Raw genomic sequence first — 27,136 nt, 5'->3', positions numbered from 1 at the left:
TAAATAGAAAAGTGTTAAATTCCTTACCTTGGGTTATCTGGTTTTCTTTAATTAACAATAATCTTTTGATGTTCCTATCTGCCCTTTGTTGCAACAACCTATACATCCTAGCTCCCCTCTTGCCTTCTCAGAGATGTTTCTCAGAGCTATCTGAAATGCTATCTCCCAGGCTGCAGTCCTCATTTGCCCCAATTAAAACTTGCAACTCTGGTGTTGTACATTTTTTTCAACAGGGTACTACTTCTGAGATATGAAAATGTTGGCAGCCACCATGTCTTATTATTTTAAAATACGGAGTGCTGTCTGATCACCATAAGGCCAGGTGTTGGGTTTCTTCATGCCTGTATTTCCAGCTCCTTCCCGGCACTTGGTTGGGAGGAGAATCTCACTGAAGTTGTTTCAAATAGATTTGGATGAAAAAGGGAAAAAAAAGAATTCAGATCATTTTACTAAATATAAAGTGTAATTGTCAAAACATAAGGCGCAAACATTTTAAAGGATAGCCTGATTGTGAACTGGAGATATTGTAGGGAGTAGATGATGTAAATGGTGAATTCACCTTCTGTTCCATTTGATTAGGTTCTGTCTTCCCAGGTGGCACTAGTGGTAAAGAATCACTGGGTTGAGAAGATACCCTGGAGGAAGTCATGGTAACCCACTCTAGTATTCTTGTCTGGAGAATCCCATGGACAGAGTAGCCTGATGGGCTTCTATGAGGTTGCAAAGAGAAGGACATGACTGAAGTGACTTAGCACACGCACACTATTGAAAACACTTAAGATACAAAGATTACTGTTTTCTTGTTTAACTAAACAAACAAAACTCCCAAGTAAAAATTTGAAGAGCCTAAAGATGCCCATTTTTACCTGCATAGGGCTATTGTGCATCCGACTTCTGAGGATGAAAGGCCAATTCTGTGATTCAGTTCTCAAATTCAAACCTTTGAGGAATCCTATTACCAGCTCCCCTTCATGGAAACCAGCAGTCTTTGTTACAAAAGCTATCAGTAAACTCTCACTTGGAAACAAAGATATTCACTCACTGAGACTGTTTCATATTGTTTGACTCTAAGAGCTATTATTCCTTGTGGACCAGGCAATACTATTATTCCTACTTAACAGATGAGGAAGCTGAGTCTCAAGGAGCTTATGTGATTTGCTGAAGATCATGCAGCTAGTAAGTGACAGAATCTAAGTGTTCTAGTTCCAAATCAGTGGTCATTCCATCAAGTTTCTCCTATTTACACTGGAGACATGAAGACTGATAATCTATAATTTTCAGGAAGAAAATATCATGATTCATATAAAATGAACATATGTCAATGATTTTCTGTAACTCACTAATTCATGGGAAAACTGGTAAGACACTAAAACCAGATGAACGAGCACTCAGGAATAAGATATTTAGACTGTATTTGGAAAGACTGCTGTGTTAGATAAAAAACTGGTTAATGTCCAGCAGGACAATAAGTTATTCCCTTTGATGTTATCTGTTCTAATAAACATAAACTGTTTACATCTCCACTGAACAAAATCTTAGAAATTAAACTTTGTTCCCAAAGATTTGTGAAATAGCCTAATTAATAGGAAGTCAAGCCCAGCATGACACTATAAGAGCACTCTATAATCTTTTCTGCCTGTTACAAGTTTCAGATGATTTCAGATGGTCTTTCAAATGTGACTCTTGGTTGAATTTGACAGATAACATAAGAAAAAAGGAAGAAGATATTTGTGCCACTCTCCTTACACATTGTAGAGTTTCTTTTCTTATGCCATTACTTTTGTTGATATATGATACATTACTATTGTTGACAAGTAATATACATGCCAGTTCAGAACCTGCAGGAAATTTGTCATCATATGTATTGTGTAAAGCCATCACATGTATTAGGAAAACTGACTTGACACACTGTATGGAGAAGGCAATGGCAACCCACTCCATTTTCCAGTACTCTTGCCTGGAAAATCCCATGGACAAAGGAGCCTGGTAGGCTGGAGTCCATGGGGTCGCTAGGAGTTGGACACGACTGAGCGACTTCACTTTCACTTTTCACTTTCATGGGTTGGAGAAGGAAATGGCAACCCACTCCAGTGTTCTTGCCTGGAGAATTCCAGGGATGAGGGAGTCTGGTGGGCTGCCGTGTCTGGGGTTGCACAGAGTTGGACATGACAGAAGCAACTTAGCAGTAGCAGCAGCATGATTACTACCAAAAACATCTACTGTTCTTGTGGTGGTGGTGGTTTAGTCGCTAAGTCATGTCTGACTTCTTGTGACCACATGGACTATAGCCCACCAGGCTCCTCTCTGTCCATGGGATTTCCCAGGCAAGAATACTGGAGTGGGTTGTGATTTCCTTCTCCAGGGGATCTTCCCCACCCAGGGATCACACCTGGGTCTTCTGTACTGCAGGCCGATTCTTTGACTGACTGAGCCACCAAGTGCTCTTGTAGTAACTCACTAATTTTCTAGAATGTCCTGCAATTCTAAGGACAAAGTGGATCTTTTCCTTTATTCAACAAATAGTATTTATCTGGTTATATTTCTCTGGTATAGTGGAAAGACAGGTCAGAGTTGGACTATCTGTCTGGTGCCAGTTATGTTAACTTGCTTGAACTTTAGTTTCATTATCTGTAAATTGGCAATAATGTTAAACCATGTGTATTCCTAAGTTTAAAAGCATTAATAAATGTTCTTTATATCTGTGCCATAAGCAGCAAAATATGTAACCGAAATATAACTGGATCATTTTGATTTTTAGATATCCTGCTATTTCCTGGGAAGATTCTCTTGGGGGATGTGACTCCTTTGACCAACTAGCCACAACCGATGAAGGCCCATCCATTTAACTGCCCCTTAAAGTTATAAGTTAACTTATAAAAGCTGATATGGTGTTGAGTGTACGTGTGTGTTTGACCTGATAGAAGATAACCCCAAACGTTATGGTGTTTTTGCTCTAAAGGAAGTTAATCAATTTTATATCTAACCTGACATTCTCATTTTTGCTTTCATTTTCTCACTATTATAGTCTTGTTTCTCAAATGCTTTTCTTGCCAGCTCTTTTGTCTCTCTGTTGACATCCTCATTAAGTAGTTAAGTAACGCTTTGTTTTATGTTTTCTAATTGTAAGAGAAAAAGGTCTTTTTAATTAGTTTGAGAATTAAGCTTTTAACAAACTAAACAGAAATAAACCAAAACCTCCAAGCAACCCAAACTTGGTTCCAGAATCTTTGAAGAACAATGCAAACTGTCACTGAATATTCCCAGAGACAGGGTAGAGGGGATTATCATGCCAAATTGTCAAAATGTGCCCTGAAGTTTCTCTGACTCCTTCAGGTCCAGATGCATAAGTACCTACCTAAATTCTGTTTGTCCCTCTCCCCAATCAGTGTCTTGCAGTCCCTGCACAGTCCCCAGGCTCGGCTCTTGTCACCTCTCCTCTCCTCTGGCAGACACACCCTAAGGTGACTCCCATGCAATGACATGGACTTGTTTGATCTTCTCCTTGAGTGAGGGTGGAAGGAACCTCTGACTTCTTTCTAAGCAGTAGAATATGGTTGATGTGATGAGATGTATTCCTGTGGTCTCATTACCTGAGACTATTTTAGCAGGTTGGAAGGAGAGTCTCCTACTGGCCTCAGAGAAGCCGGATGCTATTATGTGAACTGTCTCTGAAGAGAGCTGTGTGGCAGAAAACGGCAGAGTCCTCTGTGAGCTGAAGACCTCCATCCTATCACCATAAGGAATGCAATTCTGCCAACATCCATGTGAGCTCAAAAAAGGACCCCAGATTTCAGGAAGGAAACTGACCAGCTCTCAGTGCAGCTGGGTGAGACCCTGAACCAGCTAAGCCAGCCTATACTTGATCCTTTGTGAGTAGATCAAGTGAGATAAATCCAGAATGAGATAATAAATGGGTGAGCTTTCAAGCTGCTTAGTTTGGATTAATTTGTTACACAGCAAAACCCTCGAGCTCTCTTGGCTTTTTTTTTTTTTTTTTTTCAGACAAAACCCTCTCTTTCCCTTGGTTTCTTTCATTTGCATTCCTATAAATCTCCTCAGGAAAACTAAAGGATAGTCCTTAGCACCACACTCCTGAGAAGCCAGGGAGTGTGTGTGTGTGTGTGTGTGTGTGTGTGTGTGTGTGTGTGTGTGTGTGTGTGCATGCATCAAAAACAGACCAAAAGTCTCACTCCACTATCTGATTATATTAATTTGCTCATCCCCCTGGCAAAATCTATTGACTAATAACTATCCAGATGCCAGTAGGCTGCTCTCCAGTATGTGTGTGCATTTCTGCTTCCACAAGCAAATGGAAAAAGAGTCAATGTTGTTTGTTCCCAAATCTGATCATGCCAGTTGTAAATGTTATTGTAAATGACATAGTTAAATATTACATAAACTGAAAGAGGGAGAGGGGAATTTTTTTTTCCTATGAGAACTATAAGTTCTATAAAGAACTACTATCATACTAAGCAGAAAAGAGGAAAGTAAGAGAAATCTAGAAGGATAGTACTCTGAGATGACTTTACAAGTGTCTCTAAATTCTGATTCTTTTTAGGGACCTGAACATTGCACATTGGTTGTTTATGTAAGGCAGAAGCCCTATAGCTCACTTCTGCTCAAATGAAAGGCCTTGTCCTCACAATACATTGGATGAATGAAAATGAATATTTGAGATGTGTGTGTAATCTTTTATAATGCTTTCCCACTATAATTGACTTTTTCAATTATTTGATTGTGTTAGATAAAGGGCTCCTTCTGAATTTTAATTTTTAACATTTTTTCTGCTGTCACAATAAGACTACATACAAGAAATTGTAAGTAAAGGAATGTTTTGAGCTTACTGGCTGAAAATATTTTAAGAAAAATCTAAGGCCTTGTCATAAAGCGAATTCTTGGATTCTACTGTTTATCTTAGAGTAGCAGCAAAAATAGCTGAAAAGTTAAATGATAGGTTTGACAACAAAACAGGAAAGTTATCTCTAGGTGGTAGCTCTTGGTATGTTTTCAAATGAATAACATAATGTGGTTGAAAGATACTATTATTGCTGACCTTGACAAAGAATCAGTGGCTGTTGGGAATTAATTTATAAAAGGTAACTAACAAAGGACTCCCAGAGAGGACTTCCTCTGCCCTTCCTTCTTTCCTGATTCTTAGCCCTACAGTTTATAACCCATGTTTATCTTAAGGTATAATGAGATGCCAGACTTATTCCTGATGGTCAGTACAAGAATACAGAATGATCATATCCCTGGAACTAAAAAGCCAGACAATTGGTTTACCAGTGGGATAGACTAATTGAAATTGTGGTGTTGATTTCACTTTTGCTTTGGTTTTATATAAAGAAGAGCTTGTGACTATTGCTAAGAGCATAAGAATCTGATTTTGGACACTGCCTGAAAGGTTGCCTGTATTTCTTTTCTGTCCTTGGGCAGGCCTTTGGAGAAGACAAATACCTTTCTTAGCCAAGGGAGTATTCAAAGTCCTGCTCCAGAATCTGCTAGGATAAGAGTCTCTTAGGAGGCAGGACATGAGCATAGTAGAAGATTTGCTTCTTTATGAAGACTCATGAAAGTGGCTTTCCAGACAATAGGCTCCTTCTTGGGCTCCAGGCTCTAGACACTTGCCTCTTCTTGCCCTGGTCCACATCCAAATATGCACTTCCTCTGTCAGGCCAAGAGCACATGTCCACTCAGAACCTGCACCTCCCCTCTTGGGCCATGCTCCTGGCTTCTAGGTCCTTAGAAATTCCTACCCAAATGGCCAGAGTCGGCTTCAGGGGACTGTGTGGCTCTTTGTTGGGTCATCCTCTCAGAGGTCAACCTTGATGATATGCTTCCTTGACCCTGAGGGGTGGCTGTTTAGAGGGTGACATGAATAGGGACTGGAGGTGCGGGTGTCTACATGTGTGAATGCATGGCCCCCTGAGTGTGGGACTCAGGGATTGAGAGGGAAGAGGTCAGCCGCAGGCCAGAGATTGCTCACCAAGTTGTGTGGTATAACTGAGCAACCCATGATTTCTAAATTCAACCTGGAAGTTATGGTCCTTTGAATATTTTTCACGACATTAAAATAGAACATATATACTTTATTTAGCAGCTTGTGAGCTTAATTTATAAGTTTTACATATACTTTTCTATAAATGGTATGTGAGTCTTCACTGTCCTTTGTCCCACACTCTGTGTATAGTTGCACTGCTGGTAAAAATATAAATTAGTGCAACCCCTGTAGAGCAAGCTGGCAATATCTGTTGAAATGAGGAGACACGGCTTTGGGAAATGTTCCTGGTGTTCTCCGTACTTTCTGCAAGTAATAAATCCTTCCTTCTCCCCTCTCCAAAAAAATCTATCAAAATCATGTGTGTACTCTATGGCTTGGAGCTTGTCAGGTGGCTCAGTGGTAAAGAATCCACCTGCCAATTCAGGAGATGCAGGAGATGGGGTGTTCGATCTCTGTTTGGGAAGATCCCTTGCAGGAGGAAATGGTCACCCACTCTAGTATTCTTGGCTGAAGAATCCCATGGACACAGGAGACTGGCAGGCTACAGTCCATAGTGTTACAAACAGTCAGATGCTACTGAGCATGTGTGTACCCTATGGCCCAGAAATTCCGCTCCTGGGAATTGCACAGATGAGTTTGTACAACTGCAAAATAAAATATACACAATGCAATTTTGAAATAACAATCGAAAACAACACATGTTCATCAGTGAGTGGTGGTTAAATAAGGTAGGGTACATCGATACAATGGTACAATGGAATATCACCATCCTGCGTGCACGCTCAGTCATGTCCAACTCTTTGTGACCCATGGACTATAACCTGCCAAGCTCCTCTGTCCATGGAATTTTCCAGGCCAGAATACTGGAGAGGGTAACTGTTTCCTTCTCCAGGGGATCTTCCCAACCCATGTCTCCTGACTGTGGCAGCCAAATGCTTTACCACTGAGCCACCTGGGAAGCCTTACAATGGAATATCATGCAGCAGTAAAAGAAGATGTTCAAGTTTTCCACGAACTGATGTGGAAAGATGTTCAGCATTTATCATTAAATATAAGAGCAAGCTGCATAGAGGAGAGGGTGTGGATTCATATTTGCTTATACTTGCAAAAAGGAAGATTGGAAAAAATGAATAGAAATTATTATTTGTGTGCATTTGGGGATGAAAACAAGATTCTTTACCTTTGTATATTATTTTTATTTTTCATCTCCATGAATGTACTATCTATTACAAATAAAGGTAGATTTTTTTCCCCCTGGAGAAGGAAATGGCAACCCACTCCAGTATTCTTGCCTGGAGAATCCCATGGACAGAGGAGCCTTGCAGGCTACAGCTCATGGGGTCCGCAAGAGTCAGACATGACTTAGTGACTAAACCATATGTTTTTCATTTTTATTTTAAAAATAAAATATTATTTATATTTATCTTTATAAAAGTTAATGAATAAAATATTTCCCATTTTTATTTCTAAAAGGAAGAAATGTATATATATTATAAAAGAAAATTGAGGTCCAGACTGTGATTTGAGCTCTGGAACTCTCAGTGAAATGGGCATCTGTGTAAGTGGAGGCAGGCGGCTGTGCCACTTAGGAGCGATATCTGTCCTCACTTGGGTCCCAGGCAGGTGGGGCCTCCTGGCTGCACCATGACTGCACCGTACCCTCACTGTTCACCTCAGTCCAGGGACCCTCCTCCCTGGCATCCTGCTTCTGGCTTCTCCCTACCCAGGGCCTCAAGCACAGTTTACTCAGGAGACCGGAAGAGGAGCCTCTGAGCAGCTTCTGCTCAACCTGGGGCCTGGTTATCCCCTCCAATGGGGTGCGGGTGCATGAGTGTGAGCTCAGTCACGTCTGACTTTTGGTGACCCCGTGGGCTATAGCCCTCCAGGCTCTCTGTCCTTGGGATTCTCCAGGCAAGAGTACTGAAGTGTTTGCCATTTCCTCCTCCAGGGGATCTTCCTGACCCAGGGATTGAACCCCCATCTCCTGTGACTCCTGCATTGGCAGGCAGATTGTTTACCACTTGAGTGAGATTGGGTGCCAAGAAAAAGCTCTGAGGAAACAGTCTCCTTCATTCGGATTCTTCTGTGGCAGCAAACATTGAGCTTCTAAAAGCCTCTTCACAGCCTTTTTGTCTGTGAACATGGACTTAAAGAACTCCGTGTTTCCAAGAAAATCATTGTTGAGGGGAGTCAGCTACTTCTGTTTGGCACCCACGGGCCCAGAAGGGGCCTCTGAAGTTCTGAGGGAAGTGGGAGGAGCTGGACTCTGTGTCCAGGAGGCCTGGGTCTCCAGCCACTGCCCTGGAGACAGCTCCCAGCCCAGGCCTCTGGGGAGTTTTGCCTCCCTAACCTAGGCAGAGACTGCTGGAACCAGCACATGGGGAGACATTGAGGCCCAGAAACTCAGGACACAGGATAACGACCAGATTCTCTAAGAGATGCTGACTCCCTTCTCCCTATGACTCAAAGACACATGGGGTGGAGGTGGGGGGGTTGGTCAATAGGAGCATGCTTGGTCTGATGAATTCCCTTCTACCCAGGGTCCTATGAGTTTCCCTGCTCCGAGGGGAGAAGGGGACCTGAGCCTCTCTGGTTAAGTGCCTCAGAGGAGAAGTTAGAGGTTTTATTATTTTTAAAAAATAAATGTATTTATTTTAATTGGAGGATAATTACAAAGTTAGAGTTTTAACAGGGATGCTGGTGTGGAGAGTTGTTACTATTGCTCTAAGTGAGAGTAACACTGGCCAGCGGCAGGAGCTTTTTAATGCTGTTTTGCACATTGAAATATTGTGTGTTTTATTCTACATGCTATTTGTTGTTTTCTCCTTAGTTCCTCCCATCCTTGTTTATTGTCTCAAGTACCAAGAGCAGGGCTTTAACAGACTGCAGCCTCTTGTCTGCTCAAGGGGAACTGGGTGCAGTGATGTGGACCCAGGACTTGGCTTTGATGCACTCATGACAGGGCTCCTGTTTCTCAGGGTCCAGCTTCTCAGCTGTTGTGTTTGGCATGAGAGATTGCATACACAAAACAGACAATGAGCAGACTACACATAAGAATAGAACTCTGCCCCATGGTCTGCAGCAACCAGCCAAGAAAACCCGCTCATTATCTATAATAAGCAGCCTAGGAAGCAAGTTTGCTATCTGGATTTGTAGAAAGTGGAGCCATATCTCTAGTAACTGTTCCAGGAAGCCAAACAGTAACCTCTCTAACAATCAACCGCAGATGGTCAAGACTTGATTAACAACTGACAGCTTCCCTAACTTCTGTCTCCAATTCCAATGTAGGACCAACCTGAGAAAGCTAAACATGTACTCCTAACCAGTTGCATGTAGGATGCTGTGCTTCTAGCTTGCCTGCCAAAGCTTCCCCATGCCAGCCACCTCGAATCAGGGCACTCCTGAAGCCTTCCCCTTTTCCCACCATAAAACTTTCCCACTCCTCAGTCTGTCTTTGAGTCTCAGCCAACACAAGTGAAAGATGGTGGCTGACTCCTTTGCTATAGCAATTCTTGAGTAAATTGTCTTTGCCTGTTTCTCATTTGGGTAGCCTTTGTTTATTTCCATGACTGCCACAATTTTCCAAACCTCTGTAATTCTCACATCTAACCCAAAGGCAACACTTGAATGCTAAGAAAGATGACTCAAAATATTTATGTCTTTATTATTTACTTGATACACGCAAATACTTTTTGAAGTTTTCTGAGGTGGAGTGAAAGGATTAAAAGTATTTGAATGTTGGGAACCTGCAAGTATATACACGTGAGCATGTATTTTGAGTCTTATAAAATAGTTCCTTATAAAGCTTTTTTATGTATGTTTTCTTGTAATGTATATATAACAATAGAGCTTTCCTAGTGGCTTGGACAGTAAAGAATCTGCCTGCAATGCAGGAGACCTGGGTTTGATCCATGGGTGGGGAAGATCCCCTGGAGAAGGAAATGGCAAGCCATACCAGTATTCTTGCCTGGGAAATCCCATGGGCAGAGGAGCCTGGTGGGCTACAGTCCATGAGGTCTCAATGAGTCGATATGACTGAGTGACTAACACTTTCACTTTCAAACATGACAATATCTCAGTTTATTAGAGTGAATTTACAGAGTTGATTATAGAAATTTTGGAAGGAGTTCAGCACTGGAGGAAGTAACACTGACTTAATCATATAACCTCTTTCAGTCTAAGGATTGAATTTGTAGCAGCTGAAAGTGGTACACGAATACATTTGTAGCTTTGAGTTTCACCAGAGGATGGCGCCCATACTTCTCTGATAGGTTTTGCCAAGTTGGTTTGGCATCCTTTCAAACTGTATCCGAGAGACATTTTAGAGACTGGTTACCTAAACTGTTAACCAAATTAAGGCCTTTATTATTAATTCAGTTAAAATGAGTGTAAGTGTATAACATCTTCAGAACAATTTATGCCAAAGAATTAAGCAGGCTGAGATGAATGGAAAGCGACTTATTTCCTGTAACTGTGCTCACACTTTATATTTAATTTATACAACTTTTAAAAACCAATTTCTACAAGTCAGATCTTTCAACATTTTCATTTTCTTGCCATCTGCTGCTTTGTAAACCAGCCATTTAATATGAAAACTTGCTCAGAAGCTGTACTTTTAATGCACTTACTAGCTCATCAGGTGATCTCTCTAATTGAGCTGTTTGCTCCTCAATTGGGAGGCAGAGTGCAAGTTGCTGGTCTGTTTTCTCAGCTTTCCTGGCAGACTTGAGCCAAAAGTATGGTCATCTTGTTTTCTCTTTCTTGATCCCCTCATTTGTTCAGTGGTGTCTTCTGAACAGGAGTGACCTAACTTTTCCTCCTTAAAGCTGTACCCTGGATACTCAAGGGCTGTCTGGAGGTAGCAGAAGCCTGTGCTCAGAAACTGCTTCGCTCTTGAACATGACCCCATCCTCACTTATATCATACATAGATGTGCTTAGTTCTCAGTCGTGTCTGACTCTTTGCCACTCTGTGGACTGTAACCTACCAGGCTCCTCTGTCCCTGAGGATTCTCCAGTCAAGAATACTGGAGTGGATTGCTATGCCTTCCTCCAGGGGATCTTCCCAACCTAGGGATCAAACCTGGGTCTCCTGCATTGCAGGCAGATTCTTTACCATCTGAGTGCATCAGGGAAGCACTTATGTAATAGAATCCACTCACATAAAGCAACCACAATCAGCTCATACAAAGTCTTTCAACATAAGTTAAATCCATACATAGAAGGTCTTGCTGTGCCATGACGTAGGAATAGGGACTCTATAAAGTACTAATAAAATGAAGATGTCAGATAGGTTCACAATCCCATTTCTGAAATTCTTAGCGCCAGATGTGCTTTGGGATTCAGAATATTTTGAATTTATAAAGTTAATCTGGTGTGTAAACCACATATTATATAATACTCCAGAAGGGTCTAGGGCAACACCCCCTACTCAGAACAGTAATACTTCTGCAGAGAAACATGAATGTTCTCATTAAATGGGATGAAGACTAAATGGCCTCGGGTCAGGTCAGCTTTCGCTCCCCAATAAGTTAGGTAAAGCTTTTGGTTATTTGTGGATTTGAGGAATGTAGATACAAGTGTTGTGGAGTTTTATTAGGTGTTTTCCATGTGCTATTTCATTTAAATCTCAAAGATGTTCTATGTTAACTGCAAGAATCTGAGAATGCAATTTAATTTAATTTAATGCAATATTAAATGCAAGAATCTGAGACCCAGGAATCGGAGGGTCAGAGTGATTAAATAACTTTCCCCAGATCACACAGCAGAGTCAACGTTGTCAAATTTTGGCTTTACTCCAAAAGGCAAAATGTTGCATTGTCTCCCACAGTTACTAAAAATTTTGAATATTCTAAAATGCTTTAGCTTCCTTGCCAATTTTGAGTTTTCCACCCATATTTTGTGCTAATCTTTATTTTATTTGGAGTCTGTGACAGAGAATATGATGGCCCAGTGAACTATTCCACCATGATGGAGAGAAGTAAAGCCCCTCTCTGGCATCTTCAAGGAGCAGCCTTGTTTGGCTGGGAAGCAAACAGGGCTGCAGCACTGAAAAGCAAACAGTCAAAGCTGCAAATGTCAGATTTTCCAGTGATTAGACATTTCCCTTGTGGTCTTGGTCCACACAGCTACTCAGCTTTGACATCATCTGCAATATAACCCAGGATGTAATTAATGCCTTGCACTTTTCTTTGGCAAATGTTTCACCAGCCTGGCCTCCCATAAAGGGATTCTGCTTCTTTGAATGGGGACTGCTAGAAGTCATTTGGCTTAATAAAGTTGTCAGCTGGCCAGGGAGGAAGTTTGGCTTTATTCTGTACCTTTTCTCAGGATGGGAATGAATTAAGATAATTGTGTTTTAAAATTATGCTTTCAAGGTAATTCATGAGCCATGTTTTATTTTTTTTGCATCCTAATTATCCTTTTTCTCTTTTCCCTTACGTCTTTCCTTCTTCCAAGTTATGATCCCATTTATACTCTAAAGTTTAGGAGCTTGCAGTCTTTTTTTTTCTTCTAATATTTCTTTCTTATAATTAAATCAATAGCTTAGCAATTGCATAAACACAAAAAACTCTTTATATGCCTGTAAAAATATTACAATTCACAATTAACTGTGAAATATTTGAATGGATTCTTCCAGTGACCTTTTATAGACTCTCAAGATTTGTTAGAAAAATGATTCATCGATAGATGTACATATAACTATATGTTATCCTTAAGGTATTAAAAAATCCTCCTTGACATTTCTATAAAGATTAATAGCAGTTACAGGTATCAGTGGATTCACTAGCTTCCAGCCAGTCCGTAAAATTTACATACAACGATGTATGGAACAGACTTTTGGACTCTGTGGGAGAGGGAGAGGGTGGGATGATTTGGGAGAATGGCATTGAAACATGTATAATATCATGTAAGAAATGAATCGCCAGTCTAGGTTTGATGCAGGATACAGGATGCTTGGGGCTGGTGCAGTGGGATGACCCAGAGAGATGGTATGGGGAGGGAGGTGGGAAGGGGGTTCAGGATTGGGAACTCATGTACACCCGTGGCGGATTCACGTTGATGTATGGCAAAACCAATACAGTATTGTAAAGTAAAATAAAGTTAAAAAAATTTACATACAACGAAGCGCACAAATCACGTACTTTATTGTTTTTTTATGTTGTATTTAAAATATATTACAATTTTATTTGTCAATTATTTCTCGATAAAGCTGACCCACTACAATAGGACACAACTTCAAACATGTTTGGATGGCTGTTATTTAAAACAAAAAAAATGGAAATTAACAAGTGTTGGTTGAAGATGTGGAGAAATTGGAAGCTTTGTGCCCTGCTGGAAGAAATGTAAATTATTGCTATTGCAGTTACAGTGAAAAATAGTTCAGTGGCTCCTCAAAAAGTTAAATACAGAATTATCATATGATCCAGAAATTCTCCACTCCAAAGAATATACTCAAAAGTATTGAAAACAGAGACTCAGACAGATACTAGTAGGCCAATGTTCCTAGCAGTATTATTCGCAATAACCAAAAGGTGGAAGCAACCCAAGTGTACATCAGCAGATGAACAGACTAGCAAAATGTGGCACGTGCATACAGGCTGAATATTTTTAGCTCTAAAAAGGATAAAATTCTGATAATGATATAACATGGATGAACCTTGAAAACATGATGCTAAGTTAGATCAATGGAACAAAATAGAAAGCCCAGAGATAAATCCACACACATATGGACACCTTATCTTTGACAAAGGAGGCAAGAATATACAATGGAGTAAAGACAATCTCTTTAACAAGTGGTGCTGGGAAAACTGGTCAACCACTTGTAAAAGAATGAAACTAGATCACTTCCTAACACCGCACACAAAAATAAACTCAAAATGGATTAAAGATCTAAATGTAAGATCAGAAACTATAAAACTCCTAGAGGAGAACATAGGCAAAACACTCTCAGACATAAATCACAGCAGGATCCTCTATGATCCACCTCCCAGAATTCTGGAAATAAAAGCAAAAATAAACAAATGGGATCTAATTAAAATTAAAAGCTTCTGCACAACAAAGGAAACTATAAGCAAGGTGAAAAGACAGCCTTCAGAATGGGAGAAAATAATAGCAAATGAAGCAACTGACAAACAACTAATCTCAAAAATATACAAGCAACTTATGCAGCTCAATTCCAGAAAAATAAATGACCCAATCAAAAAATGGGCCAAAGAACTAAATAGACATTTCTCCAAAGAAGACATACGGATGGCTAACAAACACATGAAAAGATGCTCAACATCACTCATTATTAGAGAAATGCAAATCAAAACCACAATGAGGTACCACTTCACACCAGTCAGAATGGCTGCGATCCAAAAATCTGCAAGCAATAAATGCTGGAGAGGGTGTGGAGAAAAGGGAACCCTCTTACACTGTTGGTGGGAATGCAAACTAGTACAGCCACTATGGAGAACAGTGTGGAGATTCCTTAAAAAATTGCAAATAGCAATCCCACTGCTGGGCATACACACCAAGGAAACCAGAATGGAAAGAGACACATGTACCCCAATGTTCATCACAGCACTGTTTATAATAGCCAGGACATGGAAACAACCTAGATGTCCATCAGCAGATGAATGGATAAGGAAGCTGTGGTACATATACACAATGGAGTATTACTCAGCTGTTAAAAAGAATTCATTTGAATCAGTTCTGATGAGATGGATGAAACTGGAGCCGATTATACAGAGTGAAGTAAGCCAGAAAGAAAAACACCAATACAGTATACTAACACATATATATGGAATTTAGGAAGATGGCAATGACAACCCTGTATGCAAGACAGGGAAAGAGACACAGATGTGTATAACGGACTTTTGGACTCAGAGGGAGAGGGAGAGGGTGGGATGATTTGGGAGAATGGCATTCTAACATGTATACTATCATGTAAGAATTGAATCGCTAGTCTATGTCTGACGCAGGATACAGCATGCTTGGGGCTGGTGCATGGGGATGACCCAGAGAGACGTTATGGGGAGGGAGGTGGGTTCATGTTTGGGAACGCATGTAAGAATTATTATTTTATTTTTTCTAAGCATGTAAGAATTAAAGATTTTAAAATTTAAAAAATAAAAAACTTAAAAAAAAAAAAGAAAACATGATGCTAAGTGAAATAAGCCAGACACAGAAGGACAAATACTGCATGGTTATAATAAGGTACCTAGCATAGGCAAATTCTGAGACAAAAAGTAGAATGAAGGTTACTGGGACTAGGGGAAGGAGGAAATGGGGATTTATTGTTCAATTAGTACAGAGTTTGAGTTTGGGATGATGAAAAATTTCCTAGAAATGGATAGTAGTGATGGTTGCAGACATCATGAATGTACTTATTGCCACTGAATTATACACTTAAAAGTGGTTAAAATGAACCAACACAATATTGTAAAGCAATTATCCTCTAATAATAATAAATATTAAAAAGTTAAAATTGAAAATATATATTATTAAACAAAATAAAAATGAAAAGGGCAGAAAGAAGAACATTTCTAATTATTTCAATTAAGAATATACTTAGGGCTTTATTACATATATTTTTACTGAGTTATAATTACATATAAAATCATATTAGTTTCAGTTTACAATATGATTCATATATGTATATATCGTAGGTGATATATAGACCACAGTAAGTCTAGTTAACATCTATCACCATATCTAGTTACAGTTTTTTCTTGTGATGAGGACTTTTAAGATCTACTCTTATAACAACTTCAAGTATACAATGTAGTATTATTAACTATAGTCAGCAGGCTGCGCTTTCCAAAATGTGATATAGCTGGTATCATATAATACATACCCTTTTTCTCTTGTTTCTTTCTTTTTTTTTGGCTTGTGAGATCTTGGTTCCCCAACCAGGGATTGAACCTGGGCACTGGCAGTTAAACCACAGAATCCTAAAGCTTCTGTGTAGCTTTTTTGGCAGGGCATTTATCCTATTTGGTGTACTCTGAGATTCTTAGATCTGAACTTTGATGTCCAACCACTGGACTGCTAGGGAATTCCAATATGTATCCTTTTCAGATTAGCTTCTTTCACTTAGTAAAATACATTGAAGTTTCTTCCATGTCTCTTCATGGCTCAATAGCTCATTTTTTAAAGCACTGAATAATATTCCATTGTTTGGTTGTATCACACAGCTAATTTATCTATTCATCTACTGTAGGACATCTTGATTGTTTCCAAGTTCTGGCAATGATGAATAAAGTTGCTATAAACATCCATGTGCGAGTTCTTGTGTGGACCTGTTTTCAACTCTTCTGGGAAAATGCCAAGAAGTGTGCTTGCTGGATTGTATCATAGAGTATGTTTGGTTGTTTAGTTTTGTAAGAAACTGCCTGTCTTCTCATATAGCTGTATTATTTCATATTCCCAGCAGCAGGGATGAATGAGAGTTCCTGTTACTCCACGTCCTCACCAACATTGGGTGTTGTCAGTATTTTGGATTTTTGTCCTTTAGGTTTTTGATGATAACATGTTGTTTTAATTTGCTGTTCCCTAATGACATATGTTGTTGAGAATCTTTTCGTATGCTCACTTACAATTTGGGTATCTTCTTAATTGAAATGTTTAGATTTTTGGTTCATTTAAAAATTTTTTTCTTATTGTCAAGTTTTAAGAATTATTTGTATATTTTGGATCACAGTCCTGTATCAGATATATATTTTGTAAATAGTTTCCTCCAGTCTATAACATGTATTCTAATTCTCTTGACAGTGTCATTGAGCAAACATTTTAAATTTTAATGAAGTCCAGCTTATCAGTGGTTTTTTTCATGGATTGTGTCTTTGGTGTTGAATCTAAAAAGTCTTGTCAAATGCACGATCATCCAGGTTTTCTCCTATGTTATGCTTTATAGTTTTGTGTTTTATGTTTAGATCTATGACCCATTTTGAATTAATTTTTGTGACTGTGTAAGGTTTGTGTCTAGATTCATTTTTTTGCATGTGGGTATCCAGTTATTCCAATACCATTTGCTGTCATTTTCCACTGTCTTCTTTCAGAATTTTTTATCTCCTATTTTCTGCAATTTGAAAATGATGTGACTCTCTGTAGCTTTTTAAACAGGGCATTTATCCTATTTGGTATACTCTGAGATTCTTAGATCTGAGCTTTGATGTCTGACATTAATTTAGGGTAAATTCTTAGTCACTGGGCTTCCCTGGTGGCTCAGATAGTAAAGCGTCTGCCTGCAATGTGGGAGACCCAGGTTTGATCCCCAGGTTGGGAAGATCCTCTGGAGAAGGAAATGGCAACCCACTCCAGTACTCTTGCCTGGAAGAACCTGGTAGGCTACAGTCCATGGGTCACAAAAGTCAGACACGACTGAGTGACTTCACTTTCTTTCTTTTCTTTCTTAGTCATTATTGTTTCAAATATTTCTTCTTTTTTTTCTCTTTCTTCTCCTGGTATTCCTATTATATGTATATTATACCTTTTATACTTGCCTTACAGTTCTTATATATTCTGTTCTTTTGTTCCCCATCTTTTTTTCTTTAGCCTTTATTTTAAAATTACAGCTATTTTAAATTTCCAGTTTGGTAATTTCAACATTCTTGTCATATCTGAATTTTGCATGATGCTTGCTCTGTCTTTTTAAACTGTGGGTTTCTTTTTGTTTTTGCCTTAATTATGTCTTCTAATTTTTTGTTGAAATCCAGACACGATGTACTCTGTACTAGCTTCCTTGTTGTAAGATGTGATTCTCTGTATCTGCCTGTCTCTCCAACTTTGGGTGGAGTGGTTTGCTCTGTGACCTCAATTTTCTGATAGATCTAAGAGGTTTTTAGTTTGTTCGGCTTTTTACTTGTTATTAGGATGGAGTGACAACTTACAAACTCATTATATGCCAGACCAGAAACCAGAAGTCTCTCAGGGCAGTTTCATTTTGTATTTATCCAATTATGATCGAAGTTGAACATACTTTCCTATTTTCCTCTGCATAAGGGGCATTTGATCCTTCTGTAAACTTTTCCACTCATTCTCTGCCAAGTTCAAATTTGAATTATCTTTTTCCTTCTCTATTTTTAAGAATTCTTCATATGTTGGGAAGATGACTAGCTCTTTGTGAAATGAATTGAATTCCCTCACCTACATTTTTCCATTTGTCTTTTGACTCTACTTGTGGTATGTGTGTGTGCTAAGTTGCTTCAGTTGTGTTGGACTCTTTGCGACCCTATGGACAATAGCCTGTCAGGCTCCTCTGTCCATGGGATTCTCTAGGAAAGAATACTGGAGTGGGTTGCCATGCCCTCTTCCAGGAAATCTTCCCGACCCAGGGATTGAACCTGCGTCTCTTATGTCTCCTGCATTGGCGGGCAGTTTCTTTGCACTAGCGCCACCTGGGAAGCCCACTTATGGTATATTTTTGCCTTATAAAACATTTTACTTTTAAAGAAGTACATTTATAAATGTGTCAGTATTTCTAGTATGGATTCTAAATGATTTTGAAATGCATGAAAGTAAAGAAGAATTATTTACTGTTATTATTCCAAACACCATCTTCCACAGCCACTTCTGTCTCCCAAGGGAGTGGCATTCTTTCTCTTCAAAGTAGATTTTTTGGTAATCTCCCCTAATGAATCCTGTAATGTGAAAAGACAGACCTCAGAGGAGTAAGATGAAGAGAGGAGAAATAATTTGCTCTGCACAATGAAGTAAAAATTGATACATTTCCAGGAATACCTCAAACAGGGAGCTGAGAACCTCAAGGGAGGAGCTGAGAACTGACCAAGATGCTAGGTGGCCGGTGAGCCTGGAGCAGGGGACCAGTGGAGGATTTCCAGGTGGCGAGGGTGTTGTTGCAAGGCGGGGTGGGATGTGTGCAGTTTTATGTCCCTGCTATGCTGCGCTACAGTGTAACCCCTGCATTACTTCCAACCGCTGAGTGAGCACAGACAAGCCAAAATGAAGAGAGTGGGGGTGAAGTGGGAGCAAGAGAGCAGAGGCCCCAAACAAATTTTCAGAGAGGCAGATAAGAGGCTGAAGCCAGGGTGACTCAGGAGTTACTCAGGAGACAAATTCTTTCCCCCAAATAGCCTAGAGCCATCATTTGCCAAACTTGGTTATACATTAGAATCACTAGCAGGAGGTTTTCAGAATCACAAACTCCTGGATTTCACCCAGAGCAATTAAATGAGAGGCTCTGTAGGTGGGACCCAAGCTTCAGGAGGCTTTAGAAAGTTCCCCAGGTGATTCTGACATACAACCAGGGTTGAAAACTGCTGTTCTAGGTCACTGCTTCCCAAACTATTTCAAGTATGCAAATAAATCATCTAAGAATAGTTATAATTCAATTACGAATCATTAGCAGGTGGCCCAAGATCTTGCATTTTTAACAGGCTTCTGGTTGATGCTGATGATGCTGGTCTGAGAACCATATTTCGAGTAGCAGGGGATGGAGGTAATTGACATGTGGGTTACCGGCAGTGCTTAGTTGCCTTCCAGAGGGTTCTAATTTACCCTGAGTTGAGACTGCTAATTTTCCTATATCCATCTTCCCTTCTCTCCTGATAGTAAACTCCTTATTTTCAGTTGCACACTTGGCTAGATGGAATTTTTAGCTTTTAGCTGTCTTTAGAGCTGGGTGGTCATGTGACTAACGCTTGGCATACTAAGCTATGAGTAGAAGTTATCTTCCAGAGAGGAGATGTGGCTGATCCTCTTCTCACCCTTCTTCCCGCTGGCCCAGGAGCAGTTCAGGCAGCAGCTGCTCAGGAAACCTTTCTGAACTGAGTGGAAGCTACATGCTGAAGATGGCAGTGAAAATAGAGAAGGAGTCTGGGCACCTGGCAACACAAGAGTCTCGTTCCAGCCTGGTGCCACCTACCACTGCAAGTCATTTATGTGAGAAATAACCTTCTTTCTTTTAGCAGATGCAGGGATTGGACATCCTGGCTCTTTTTTGTATATTTTAAAAATTTATTTAGCTGCACTGGGTCTTGGTTGTGGCATGTGGGATCCAGTTCCCTAACCAGGGAATGAACCTGGGCCCCCTGCGTTGGTAGCATGGAGTCTTAGCCACTGGACCACCAGAGAATTCCCCTAACCTTCTCTCTTTTTAAAGCATTATTCTTTGGGGCTTCACTCATAAGCAACTGAACCTTGTCCTAGAGTAATTATGCCTTCTGGCAGACTGTGTGTCTGTTCTGTATCTTCCCATCCGTGACAAAGACAAGGTGAGCTGGATCTTGAAGAACAAGCAGGAGTGTTGCAGTGAGAAAAAGGCCGGAAGGCTGAGGAGAGAGCGGATTGAAAGACATGGAACTGCGAGAGGGCTTGGCCTGAGTTCGCTTCACTGTTGCTGTAGAACAGCCCCCTGGAAAACTCAGAGGCTTGAAATGAAAAGATATCCCAAGATTCTGTGGGTTGGCTGGGCTCCATGCAGTCTTGCCTGGGAATGCCTGTCCAGCTGCATCCAGCTGGTGGAGGGCTGGTCTAGGAAGTCCAGGAAATCCTCTTTCACACCTGTGAGGCCTTGGTGTGGGCTGGGGCACCTTGGATCTTCTCCCTGTGACCTCTCTCTTCCGCATGGTGTCTCATCCCCCAGGGCCTCCCGCGTAGCAGCATAACCTCAACCATGCAAGGTGATTCTGAGGCCTGAGAGGTAAAAGTGGTAGCTTGTCCTCCATAGTGTTAGGCCTGAGTGTGGCCGGCCCGCCTGCACCTCCTCCTCTGGGCTGGGCTGGCTTGCAGTGGTGGGGATAGGGGTTACGTCTCTGTGGAAGGAGTGGCAGGGAGGGCAGCTGGTGGAGACTTACCCACTGCCTGTGCTTGTAGTGACAAATTCCCTGTGGCTGGGATATAGGCTAAAAGAAACAGGCAGGAAAAGAGTGAGCCTGTAGAGGCCCAGGCTGTGTCTGTTGATGAGTTCTGGCTTCCTCCATAAGACAAAGCAGACTCCAGCCTGTGTGGTGGCCAAACCACACCCTGGCTAGAGAGACAATGAGAGCAAGTGTTGATCAACCACTCGCCATGTTGTACAAGCATTGTCTTTCACAATAAAGGTGGACTTACCTCGTGGCTAACAGCACGGAGCCTGGAGCCAGATGGTCTGGCTTCAGAGTCCTGATTCATCATATATGAGCTGTGCAATCTCCATCTAGTTACTTAATTACCCTCTGTTTCTGTTTCCCTCTCTAAAACAATGGATAATCATAGCAGACCTACCTTATATCATTGTAAGGATTAAGTGAGATAATACTGTTATGCTCCGAGCCCGTATCTCCGAACCGACCGAGAGAGCAAGTCCACCACAGTAATGCAAAAACAAGAAGGGAGTTTATCTCTAGCACGCTAGGGCTCAAGTCTCATCCCACACAAGGGAATCCGACAAGAGCCCCCAACAAAGGAGTATGCGGCTTATATACAGGCGGTTCTTTGTCTCAGTTACAGGAGTAGCTGGCGTTACATGATTGGCCAGGCAGGATGAGCGCATATCCTGTCTCTTTTTGGGAAACATGACTCAGGTCCTAGAGACCGTCGTTAGAGACTGTCACATTGAGAATGTCACATTGCCCTCTGTATGCATCTGCTCTTGTCCTTAATGTTCTCAATAATGCTGGGAAACAGGTGTTAATGCTCTCATTCAGAAGAGAAGTAACTGAGGGGCCAGAATCTTAAATTAAGATTCAAACCCAGACAAGTGATTCCAAAACCTGTTGCTTCCTGAAATTCGCGCTGGTTGTGTTTTGATGTGTCCCGCAGCTCCAGGAGACAGCAGAATGGTGTTTTGTCCTTATCACGGAGTTATATGAGCCTGGAGTCTCCACTTACCTTAGCAGCCTCGCTCAATGTTCAGGCTCAGGCTGATGTTTGCACAGGTACAGTGTGGAGATCACTGTGAAAATACTAACACCTCGGTCTTTTTTCTGATCCTGTGCCAAGTGTGCATCTCAGAGGGTAGAGTCCTCAGGGGTAGACTGAAAGTCTCCCGGGTTGGAAGCTGCTTTGAGCATGGGCCGCCACAGAAGCCCTTGGTGCGCTCACTCGCCCATCTTTCTGCTGCAGTTTATTGACTGCAGCTTTGTGAACCCGTGAGTTACATTTGTAGCGCTCTGAGGCTGAAAGAGTTCCTATAAATGGTCCACGTAATTAAGTATAAACAAAGCAGCCAGCCAGGAGCACAATGCCCAAAGAAATCCTTAGCAAACCTCATTGTGTTCTCTTTATTTCTCCTCTCCGTTTCTATCCATCCAAGAGCTTCAAAAGTTTAATCCTCTTTAATGACAGATTCATGATGATGAGGCTCTTATTTTTTGGTACTGTAGTTTTAAGAAGTGACCCAGAAACAAGCTTTTAAAGCAAGCTTTTAAACCCACCCCCAACTCCTTTACCCCAAGCAAAGGACCAGATTAAAAGAGCCCTGGCTTATATGAATATTTATGCTAGACCCTCTACCAGATCAGATTTGAGGAGTTCATCCTACTAAGCAAACACAGATTCTGTACTCAGATTTAGGAAGAAAACTGACATGTTAATAGCATATTGAGGCATTCATTTATCAGAAAATCTATACATTTGTCTCAGGGCCTAGAAGTGCTGCCTTAGTCATTTTTAGTTCTACCAGGAAAGCTTTTGTTGCAATGAGAGGAATTCCAAAGACATCCTGCTTTACTCAAGAGATGAGGAGTGGGGGTTCTAGTCGAAATATACCTGGGAAATTCTCTATTGATACTGCTGGTGAGTGTGTTAGAAGTTAATTCCTTTTAACAGCATCTTCCAAGGTGTTTCTGTAGAGCATGATGACCACAGAGTGTTAATAGCTCTCCTTTGGGGAGAAGGAGCTCTAGGTAAAAATTTGGGTAAATGATGAGCTAAACAGAGCTTTTTACTGTAGAACTTTCACCCTGTGACTTCCCAGGAAGCAGATAAATTCTGTGCTCCCAGACATTTTAGACTGTGGAGTTCTTCCTTCTCAAAGCAGAACATCCCAGAACATACAACTTTCTGTGTATCATGCAGCCCCTTGGCAGGCTGGGGAAGCTGGAGATCCCGTCTCAGAATAACAGTTTTAATTGCAAACACAAAGGATTACAGAAAGAAACCCTTCATATCGAAATGAAAGTATCACAGTACTAAAAATATTTTGAAATATTTTAAAATGGGCGTCAATTATCGGGGTATAGCCGATTCACAATGTTGTGGTAGTTTCAGATGAACAGTGAAGGGACTCAGCCTTGCAATATGCATGTACTCATTCTTCCCATATGTGCTTCTTTTACAGTGGATCTAATAACAACCGGTGTTTCAAAGTACTGATGGCCATAAATGATATTTCAAGATATGGTCATTCCTCATTATTCACAAATTCTGGATCTGTAAATTCACATACTGGCTAATACTCGCGACACTTTTGTGGTCATTCAAGCAGTGAGAAGTTTCCATCACCTAACCTGCATGTTCCCATGCTGAGATCGAAAAAGGCAGGACTTTGACTTCTTGCTTCAGTTCTCACAATGAAAACAAGAGTCCTTTCTACAATGTGTTTACTGCCTCATTTTGGTCACGTTTATGCTTTCTGTCGGTGATTCCACTGTTTAAAATGGTCCCTGAGTGCAGAGCCCAAGTGCTACATCGTGTGCTTAAGTGCAGAAGACCAAGATGTGTCTTATGAAGAAAACAGATGGGTAATTAAGCTTCATTCAGATGTGAGCTCTAGGGCTGTTGGCTGTGAGTTCAATGTCAGTCAATCAACTATAAATTTAAAAAGGTGTCTTTAAAGAAAAACCATACATTAAAAAAAGATTATATATTGATTGACCATGATCCTGTGACCAGATTCTCACAAGTATGTAATCCTGTATTTCCCCTAGGACCAGTGGTTCAGCATTTGCTAATTCAGCATCCAAGGTGACTATAGAACGTAACTATCCTGAGTAATGAAAATTGATTGCATCTGCAACAAAGTGATGTGGAAATATTTGTGATAGACTGCTAACAATACAGCTATAAACATACAGTGTTTTGTTGCCCCATTCATAATTAAAGGAAATGGTGAATTTTACCCAGAGGGTACTACAAACATTTTTCCCATTCAAGTTTAAAGGCCCTCTTAATTCTGGAAGAGGGTGGTTCCCACAGACTGCAGTTCAGAATTCATTCTCTTGTGGGACTAACTCAGGGAGAGGGTGGAGTAGCGTAGCTGCTGCAAATTCCTGGGGGCTCTGGTCCCATTATGTGCGTGCATGCTAAGCCACTTCAATGGTGTCCAACTATTTGCAATCCTATGGATTATAGCCTGCCAGGCTCCACTGTCCATGGGATTCTCCAGGCAAGAATCCTGGAGTGGGTTGCCATGCCCTCCTCCAGGGGATCTTCCCTACCCAGGGATTGAACCCATGTCTCTTATGTTTCCTGCATTGTTGTGTATCAATACAAATCTTAGATAAGATTTTTTAAATTGATTTGCCCTTGCTTGGGGTCTGATTTTATTTTTCCATGAGAGCCTGAACCCAAAAGTCTCTACCAAATGAAAAATGCCAGAGAGTGGGGATAGAAGTTCTTGATAATTATTTATGTGGAAAATGAACCAAATTTCAGTAGCAAAGGGTGAGAGAAGTCTTTAATCTGAGCAAAGGAGAAACAAATGACAATATAGCATTGGGGTGTTTAGATGAAGATCATGCCTCCCCACCCCGGGGCCGCAGAAAGGAAAGCATTCCCTGTGTTGATTGCTTTTCTTTTTCACCTTTCTCACCAAAAGGAGTGTGATTCAATGGGACTAACCCAGATGTGGCAGAAAAATGCTCCTTTTTTTGCCTAAATAGCAAGATATAAGGAAGTGTATCCTGGAGAGCAACTCTAATATCTCATTCATCCTTCCACTTAGTAGTACTTATCGAGCACCTCTTCACGGACAGGTATTGTTGTAGGGCTGTGCGTACAGAGTGAACCTGACTGGCCAGGTTCTCATCTCGTGGAGCTTCTGTTCAGGTTCAGGTGCTTGTCTCTAGGAGGTCACTCCAGGATGGGGGAAGGGCATGGAGAGGGGTGCCAGCCACCCCAATAAAGGGGGTGCCTCTCAGAGGGCACCACCCACATACTACGATTCTGAAACACCGGAGGCTGACAGTAGCAGCCCAAGGGGACACCAGATAGACCTGTTCCCCATGGCGCCACGCCAGAGAGAAAGCCACAGCTGGATCTCAGAGAAAGAACATGTCTGGATTAGAGCATATAGAGCACGCCCTAAGTGGACACGCCTCCCTCTGGACTCCCAATCCAGGGGAGTGGACCTGACTTGGAAGTCCAGTTTTTGTGGAGACAGTAGTGATACCTAGTATTTATTTTGCGCAGTATTTGTGAGAAAGGAGTACCATCTTCTCTCATCCTTTGGCTTCTTGGTGCTGTGCCCAGGAAGGAGGCCAGGGCTCAGAACCCAGGGGCCTCCATTCTCCCATCTGAACTGGTTCACATGGAGACTGAGAAAGATGGAACTGGTTAAATAATCCCTAAGGTGGGAGTTCAGTCTCTAAGAGAATTTAAACAGGAAAAAGGAGCAAGGACAAAGATGACATCTGGGGTGGGAGACAGGAGGTGATCAGACTCAGGACAATCCTCCCTGGGAACCCCCTCCCTGGACCCTCTAAGTCTCCCTAGACCCTCTTCTAGTTTACCCCAATAAAATAACTCTATTCCTTCAGGGCCTTCTGGAAAAAGATCAAGGCCTAAAATGAATTCTCCATGCCCCCAACAACAGCAAAAGCAATATAAGATGATCAACTTCAGTGGTACTCTGGGAAATAAAAATTAGAATAGCAATGTAGTAACTTGGAAGCATTTTAAACAGAGGGGATTGAATAGAATTCTTTCTAAAGGAATATGGAATTTTAGTGCAGTGTTCTCTGGGTATATTTTGAGACTGAATGATTTAGATTTCAGATTAAAAAAAAATAATAACAAAACAACAAGAGTGTTGGTATTTTAGTGCTTAGAAGTAAGATGAAATGTTGAAACATCAGAACCAGGAGGAGACAGGTATACCAGGTGTCCACAGCCCAACACCTCACATCTTTAATCTATTCTCCAAGTTCCCTTGTAGCTCAGTGGGTAAAGAACCTGCCTGCAATGCAGGAGTCTGCCTGCAATGCAGGAGACCTGGGTTCAATTCCTGGGTCCAATTCCTGGGTCCTGAAGATCCCCTGGAGAAGGACATGGCAACCCACTCCAGTTTTCTTGCCTGGAAAATCTCATGGACAGAGGAGCCTGGTGGGCTCCAGTCCATGGGGTCGCTAGAGTCGGACACGACTTAGCAACTAAACCACCACCACAGCCCAACACCTCACATCTTTATTCTCCAAGTTTGTATTTCCTGCTTCAAACAAGCAGCCTCCTGAGGGCTTGTTGGTCACCTGCTGATCTACCTCCTGAGGACATGTGCTGGTCATTCTGAGCCAAAGATCCTACTCAGGTGACAGAAATTAATGGGTTGACAATAGTTTAAGTGTGTTGGCCCTCCAAACTGAAGCTCACACAAACCTGGCAGATTAATCTTGTGAGCAGAGATGGATTTACTATAAGTCTAAGAAAGATTAAGTTTTAGAGTTTCTTCCAAAGCCCTGGAAGGTGCCCCAACAATGAGTTCACAGGGTCCTATGCTTTGTAAAATTGGCAAAAGTAAGATATTTTAAACACATTTCCTCTCTGTCACAATTTCCCTTTTATCTGGTGGCTCTGGAAAAGCCATGGGAATTTTGGGGAAGTTGAAATGGAGATACATTTAGGTTGCACTATGTATGTGGTTAGCTGTTATTTCTGTGCAGGTTACTGCCAGCCATCCTGGGGCAGGAAGGACTTCCAGGTACGCTCCTACTGTCCACCAGCATGGAGACAAAGTGCAGGGCTAGTGGTCAGATCACAGGAGGAGAAAGTGTACTACAGCTCCTGGCACGGAAAGTATGGGGATCACGGAGGAGAAATGTGTGAAACGCACAGACTGGGAGCTAGTCTGGGGTAAGGTCTTCCAGTCATGGATACGATGACTGCAAGATGTGGTTCATGCTGGTGCCTGGACAAAAGAGAAGTATCTCCCTATCAGGAATAAATAATTAAAAATAGTAAAGTAATAAAGCATACACAATTATACACATAC

At 41.2% G+C, this 27,136-nt stretch overlaps 1 long non-coding RNA gene across 1 annotated transcript; it reads left to right on the top strand.

Annotated features, from left to right (window-relative positions):
* Positions 1 to 17,267: 17,267 nt before the first annotated feature.
* Positions 17,268 to 24,053, top strand: LOC132659737 (uncharacterized). The gene is made up of 2 exons (XR_009600489.1): positions 17,268 to 18,830; positions 19,736 to 24,053. It is a non-coding gene; the product is annotated as an uncharacterized LOC132659737 (long non-coding RNA).
* Positions 24,054 to 27,136: the final 3,083 nt, after the last annotated feature.

The sequence above is a fragment of the Ovis aries genome, chromosome 4, assembly GCF_016772045.2.
Source record: "Ovis aries strain OAR_USU_Benz2616 breed Rambouillet chromosome 4, ARS-UI_Ramb_v3.0, whole genome shotgun sequence".
In the NCBI taxonomy this organism is placed as follows: domain Eukaryota; kingdom Metazoa; phylum Chordata; class Mammalia; order Artiodactyla; family Bovidae; genus Ovis; species Ovis aries.
Note: the sequence above shows the minus strand (reverse complement) of the source record. Positions and strands in the feature narration are given on the sequence as shown.